This window comes from Saccostrea cucullata, unplaced genomic scaffold, assembly GCF_032062105.1.
Source record: "Saccostrea cucullata isolate Sc308-1 unplaced genomic scaffold, CSIRO_AGI_Scuc_v1 ctg1794, whole genome shotgun sequence".
NCBI lineage: Eukaryota > Metazoa > Mollusca > Bivalvia > Ostreida > Ostreidae > Saccostrea > Saccostrea cuccullata.
Window position 1 is genome coordinate 69,624 of NW_026937822.1, and position 7,137 is coordinate 76,760.

Genomic DNA, 7,137 nt, shown 5'->3' on the forward strand with positions numbered 1-7,137 from the left:
ATATCTTGCAACAGACATATGAAAAATCTATCTCTTCTAAATCAAAGTCATAAGGAAGAATTAATATTAATGAAAAGTATGTCATACTTCAAGGTCAAGATATAATGGTAAAAAATCATGATAGTGTAATCTGTATTAAGAAAGGAATAATTCGCACAGGTAATACATGTATAATTTGAACATGTTGAAAGCCCTATCTCATCTCATTCAAAAGATATGACCAAAGTTTAAGTTTTTGTGACATTGATAAGCTGACCATTTAACAGATGACAGATGAATAAGATTTAATGTCCTCTCTTATTCGCTAAGGTGGGGGACAAAAATCAAAAGAACTCATCAAAAGGGATTGACTGACCTTCACCTGATAATGCATATAGATGCTTTCTGTAAAAATAAACGTCTTCTTACAATAATTTTGTTTATAGTTAGAAAGTTTAAGTATCATAAGAAAAAGAAATATCATGTTTGACATACATGTAGATCTATTTCAATGAAAAAAAGTGATACTGTCAGAATGAGATCAATATTGCCTGACTGCACCTTGCAGGATGAAAATTTAGTTTTAATAATTTCAGAACTTCTTTTTTTCTAATTAGAAACCAAAGAATTTTCGATGAATTCCAATTATTTATTACTAATAATTATAATGTACATGATCTATGTAAAGCCTAAATTGATTCGTTATCCAATGTAGATTTAACAGTCGAGCTGGTTGATGACAGGTATAAACTTAAAAAAATTACTAGTAGTAAATAAGGTACCGTAAAGGCGTAGTACATGTATACAATGTATATGTTGTCTTATTTAATCATATTCATTGTATCTGCTTTTTTGGCTGATATTAAGTGGTTATTTCAGCTTTTTTTTTATTCAGACAGAGTAGCATAGAGATGCAATTAATTTCATTTTTCATAATATTCATTCATTCATAAAAATAATAAAGATACCTAACCTAATGATAAAAAAAGAAGAATAAATCAGATTGGTGATCAATATCTAAAGACATGATGGCGGATCTAAGGGAATACTGTAGGTTGTAATATTTTCGTTCGTTTATTGCTTTTCGCATTTACCTAAGACAAAGCGACATGAGATATTTGTCTCATCTTTTTTAATTATGATTATGGCTAATTGATTTCAAACATTTAGCTTATAAGTCATGTATTATAGTCTAAATTTATGAGCGGTGGATCCAAGGGGAGTTGATATTTAAATACTTGTGGTGGATCAAAGGATACTAATGATTTTTGCAAATTTATTTCAACGTTTAGTTAATATTTCTGTGTGTGATCATGATCTTAACTAAGAAGTGGTGGATCCAAGGCAAGTGGATATTGATTGTTTTGATAGCCATAAGAGTTGTGGTGGATATAAAGGGAGTAGATAGATATTTGTAATAGGTCAAAGGATAATAATGATTATGGTTAATTGATTTCAAACATATAGCTTATATGTCATATGTGATCAAGATCTAAACTTATAAGTGGTGGATCCAAGGGGAGTGGATATTTATCTTTTTTAATTATTTGTGTTTGATCAAAGGTTATTAATGAATTGTGATCATGTCTAATTTATTTCAAACATTTAGCTCGTGATCTTAATTTTAAAGTGGTTGATCCAAGGCAAGTGGATATTATTTTTAAATATTTGTGATGGGTAAAAGGACATTACTGATTCCGGCTAATTGATTTCAAACATTAAACTTATATGTCATGTGTGATCAAGATCAGAACTCATAAGTGGTGGATCCAAGGGGGTGGATATTTATCTTTTTTAAATATTTGTGAATGATCAAAGGATATTAATGATTTATGATTATGGCTAATTTATTTCAAACATTTAGCTTTTATGTCACCCATATCGAAAATAAATATAAAAATAATAGATTAAAATAATACAAAAATAATACAAAAAAAGTATATTTTTAATGACCAAATTTGGAACCCTTTTTATCTTGGTTCCAAATTAGGTCAAAAATAATACACTTTCTTAGAAATGAAACACAAAAAAATATATTTTTAATATACTTTATTTCTCAGTAAAAATACAAAAATAATACACTTGATGTATTTTTTCTGTACTCTTGTATTTTTTCTGTATTAAATCCTAATCCAAAGTACAAAAATAATACAATTTAGAGAAGAACTAAAAAATACAAAAATAATATAAAATGTATTAATTTTGTATCAGTCTATTATTTCTGTATTATTTGGAGCACCTTGAAAAAGAAAAAATAGGAAAATAATACAAAATGTATTAATTTTGTATCAGTCTATTATTTCTGTATTATTTGGAACACCTTAAAAAAAATAGGAAAATAATACAAAATGTATTAATTTTGTATCAGTCTATTATTTCTGTATTATTTGGAGCACCTTGAAAAAAAAATAGGAAAATAATACAAAATGTATTAATTTTGTATCAGTCTATTATTTCTGTATTATTTGGAGCACCTTGAAAAAAAAAAATAGGAAAAAAATACAAAATGTATTAATTTTGTATCAGTCTATTGTTTCTGTATTATTTGGAGCACCTTGAAAAAAAAAATAGGAAAATAATACAAAATGTATTAATTTTGTATCAGTCTATTATTTCTGTATTAAAATCGATTTTAAAATTAAAAAAATCTAAAATACATTCTGAAAGGTACCAAAAAAAAATACATTTAGGAGTTCAAAAAAGGTACAAGAATGATAGACAAAAAGTACATAAAAAAGCTTTAAATAATACAAAGCAGTGCCTAGAAAAGTACTAAAAACGTGAAAAACTTCTTAAATGCAGCTTTCAATCAGATTTTAAAGAGAAATGGTTTTAGATTACTGATTTAGTTATTTTTTTGCGCAATAATCATGATCTTTTCTGCCTTACATACAGTATTCACTCTTCAATTGTCCTCATTTCTAAGTCATGTTTTATCAATCTTATTGCCTTTGTAAATTATACATTTATAATGAGATATGAATTCAAAAGTCTAGATCTTCTCTCTGCTTTGGGGTTTCTTTTGCACAGCACTATACTTTATTGAAGAAGTACATCTCCAGTTTTCTCACTGTCATCCTGCTTGGTCCTGCATAATCTTAGACTACAAAATAGAATATCAAAATGTACTGGGGTATATCAAAAATAGATGCACAGACACACACAAAAAGAAATCTTCACATGATTAGCTGATATTGTCATTTGTCAATGTTACACACCTGTAATGCTTCAAGGGGTAGGGTGGGAGGGTGGGTGGGTAGGTGTCCTAGCTATTCCTCTATAACTAATCAGCTTTTCTTCTTTGGCTCTGTAGAGGCACTCAAACTGAAAAAGTAATGATACTGATAAATGTTTTGCATAACAGGTAGAAATAAAGACCATTAAAAGATGAAAATATAAAACTGTCAATACACCTCATTGGAATTGGGGGGGGGGGGGGGGTCATTTGATTTTAAATCTTAAACTGATATTGGGGAAGGGAAACATGGATCATCATTTATTGATATAAAAAATAATTAGTTTGTGCCTAGAATCATTAAATCATATACGATAGGGAACCACACAGACTGTTCAAGTCATTTTTGAAATAATTATAAGTATGCTAAACCATAAATCCATGAAGCTTAGTTGCAATGATTACCCCCCCCCCCCCCTTCACTTTTCAAAATTTAATTGGTTGTATGCCAAGATGATTTTATCTGTTATAATTCCATGCTTAGGCCTGAGGGATAGGGTGAAATTAATTTTTAAGTCATTTTTGGTCCATGTAAATAATATCATCTGCCATTGAACATGTTGAAAGCCCGTAATTATCCATAAAATTCAAGATAGAAAGAACAAAACAAAACTCTCTTTCGCCACAAATCCAACATCTCCAATATATCTACATTCAATTTGACCTACTATGAATTGGTTATAAAAGATATTATTAACATTTATTCATCTACATTTCACATTTTAAAAATTGAGACTACTGTGCTATTTTATTTAAATTCTTACCGCATATGGCGTTGTTTACACCAGGAAAGCCAGGGCATGATGCTTGAAAAACGCCAACCTCCTTCCGTTTTCGCTTTTCTTTGTTTAAAATTGTGATCCATGCTAACATGCTGTAGCTAAACATCTATTTTCTACCAATTTCATCGGCGAATACTAGCTAAATTTTTATTAAACATCACAACTCTCTCAATTCTGTTCCTCGATCTATTTTTCAAAATGGCGTGGGTAAATCACCGTTAACCAATCAGAGAAAAGCAAAGAAAAATTTTAAAATCTGACCAATCAAATAGCTCCTTATTTACGAAGATTGCCGGTTTTTAAATATAAAATATTTTTAACAGTCTAAGGAAATGTATTTATTTTCGAAGTCTAATAAGTAATATGAAATCAATTTAATAAACCCTTGATCATTACTAGAATAATTAGGAGGACTCATTTCTTATATTCGTTATATTTGTTTTTAAGAAATTTTCCGATTACAGATGAAAGATTTCTGGTCAGCCATATTGTTTTGTTTTTTTAATTATACAAGTTGACCTGTAAAGTAGACCATAAAGTTCAAGAAGAATGATCAAATTAGTGTTAAATCTAAAGCAAAATAACAAGGTATAGAGCCATGCCCCCTTTTCTCGGCGCCATGTCCTTTTTTCCTGACAAAAAATTAATAAATATTCCCAGTGTTGGCGATATTCCTTAGCTGTTCTGTTGATTCAGTGCATACTGATAACCTCTTGTTTACATAACGCAACCAACAATTGACCAAGTGTGAATTCACGACAGGAAATCACTTCACGCTTGAACGATTCACACAGCCACCTGGCTAATTAACATGCCGCAGGCTGTCAGGGTAGAAGATTTAACTTGAGAAACTGTCATTTGATTGCATTGATTACACAAGAATTAGCCCAAGATCAAACATAATTAACTTGTAAATTATTAACTAATTAAAATCAGGATCGTTTTTTTTTAAAACTGAGAGTAGAATTATAAACACAGAGTTGAAGAAAAACTCGTCTGATATTTTATCTGAATAAAAACAACTTACTTTGTACCAAAAACTGAATGTGATGTGACAAAAGGCTAAAAAACAACAACCTAAGTTAGTTTCAGCTAACATTCTCTAGTGTAAATATCTATCTTAAACACACTGATAATTTAATTAGGAAACCTACTACTTGCACATCCCTTTCTACTTGAACATTGTAAGCTCATTTCTTGAAATTTATTTAGGATAATTTGAATGTGATTCCTTCTCTGAGTGAAAAAAATGCACATATTTACTAAAATCTGAAGAAAACATCGTATGTATGGTATTAGCTAGTTGCCAGTTGGGATTTTCCATGTGCACAGGTAAATCACGTGATTTCTGAATTGTAGTATGATGTAATCATTTGTTAGCCTGCAAGACCACCTGTTGTGTGATAGATCTAAACAGTGAAAGATGGGGTGTTGCTAAAACGCGGAACGGAAAACGGAACGGAACGGAAAACGGAAAATTAATGTCAAGCAAATAACCTAGATTTGATATAAATCACACATAAAAAGCAATATTCATGATATAAAAGGCACCTTTAATGAAAAATTATAGTAAAATACGATATATTCATTAACCTGATGCACCCCTCAGAACTGGCACATGTACATGGGATGGTCAATAAATATAGTCTGTGAGATATATACTTACCAGACTTTAATCCAGGGTATCCATCTGAAGGTTTCGTTCAAATTAATTTTTTTTAAGAAAGCTCATTCATAAACAAAAAATATGAATAGGCGGAAGGAAAAAACTGCTAGTATGTACATATATGTGTCTGTAAACATTGGCGTCGGAAGCAAATTGAAAGTGGGGGGGGGGGGGTAGGTGTAAAAAAATATATATACCTTCAGAAAAACCTGACAAGCACAAAAAAAAGGATATGATGAAGATTTCCCAAACACGGAAATCATATTTCGTTGGGGGGGGGTGTAAGTTCGAACTTCAATGGCAAATTTTCTTCCCAAACACCATCACTTTCACAATTTTTAACCTATATTGCGACGTGTCTGTGGAAAGTGGGGGGGGGGGCAAAAACTACAAAGCAATGTTCAATATCTATACTAGATATATGTTTGGAAAAAAGTGGGGGGGGGGCTAAGCCCCCCTTGCGCCACCCCCCCCCCCCGGTTCCGACGCCTACGGTAAAGACAAAAAAAACATGCACCCGTTTTGACATTCAGATTATGCATGCAGTGGCGTATCCAGGAATCTTGAAAGGGGGGCAGTTTGGGGTCGGAATAGGTGCCCTCAGCAACACAAAAATTGATATAATAAATGACATGTACATTTTGTCACCAAAAATAGGTTAGGGGGGGGGGGTTGGGTCTTGGTCCCTCTAAATCAGTGACATGATATCAATGCATATTGAGAAATTAAAATATGAACATAAGAAAAAAGTTCTTTCAAATGAATTTAAATGAATTTAACAGCATGTTCAATAGCCGCAGATCTGTTCTCTCCGAAAAAAATATATTGATAGACCGGAGAGCTACAGTTCCTACCATTGAAAAAACTGTATATTAATTGCGCACAAAAAGTGCGCTCGGTTCTCGATTTATTTCTCCATGTTTTTAAACTGTGATCTCAAAACATTACCATGATTACTAACCCTGTGTTCCGAGCATATTCTTTCGCTGTTTCCACAACCAAACAGTGGCATTCCTCATAATTGTCGTTAATTGTCCTCCTGACCCTGATATTGTAATCATAGAACATTTCGCTTATGTATACTGCCATTTTGGTTTCAAATATAATTCGGTCCAATATGCTTCGTTCAGATGTCAACTATGAGAGTACTTCATAGAGGAGAAAGGAATGTTTAAGATCTTCCCTTATTTGCAATTGAGGTAAGAATTTGGAAGAATTAATCAAGGACCGAGCGCACTTTTTTTGTGCGCAATAAATATACAGTTTTTTCAATGGGTGGCTATGTAGCTCTCCGGTCTATCAATATATTTTTTTCGGAGAGCTATGTACAGATCTGCAGCTACATGTTCAACTGTTTTCTTTAGTTGCAACTTTTCAGATATGAGGCGAAAAACAGGGAATCTGAAAATGTTTACGGGGTCATTCATACCAAACCCTCACCTCCAAACACACTTTAATTTCATTGACTGTACAGA

General features: G+C 31.6%; 1 long non-coding RNA gene across 1 annotated transcript; it reads right to left on the reverse strand.

Annotated features, from left to right (window-relative positions):
* Positions 1–2,973: 2,973 nt before the first annotated feature.
* On the reverse strand, positions 2,974–4,129 carry LOC134248941 (uncharacterized). Its single transcript, XR_009988167.1, has 3 exons — positions 3,979–4,129; positions 3,198–3,303; positions 2,974–3,082 (listed from the first exon to the last, which is right to left on the reverse strand). It is a non-coding gene; the product is annotated as an uncharacterized LOC134248941 (long non-coding RNA).
* Between the last annotated feature and the right edge of the window lie 3,008 nt (positions 4,130–7,137).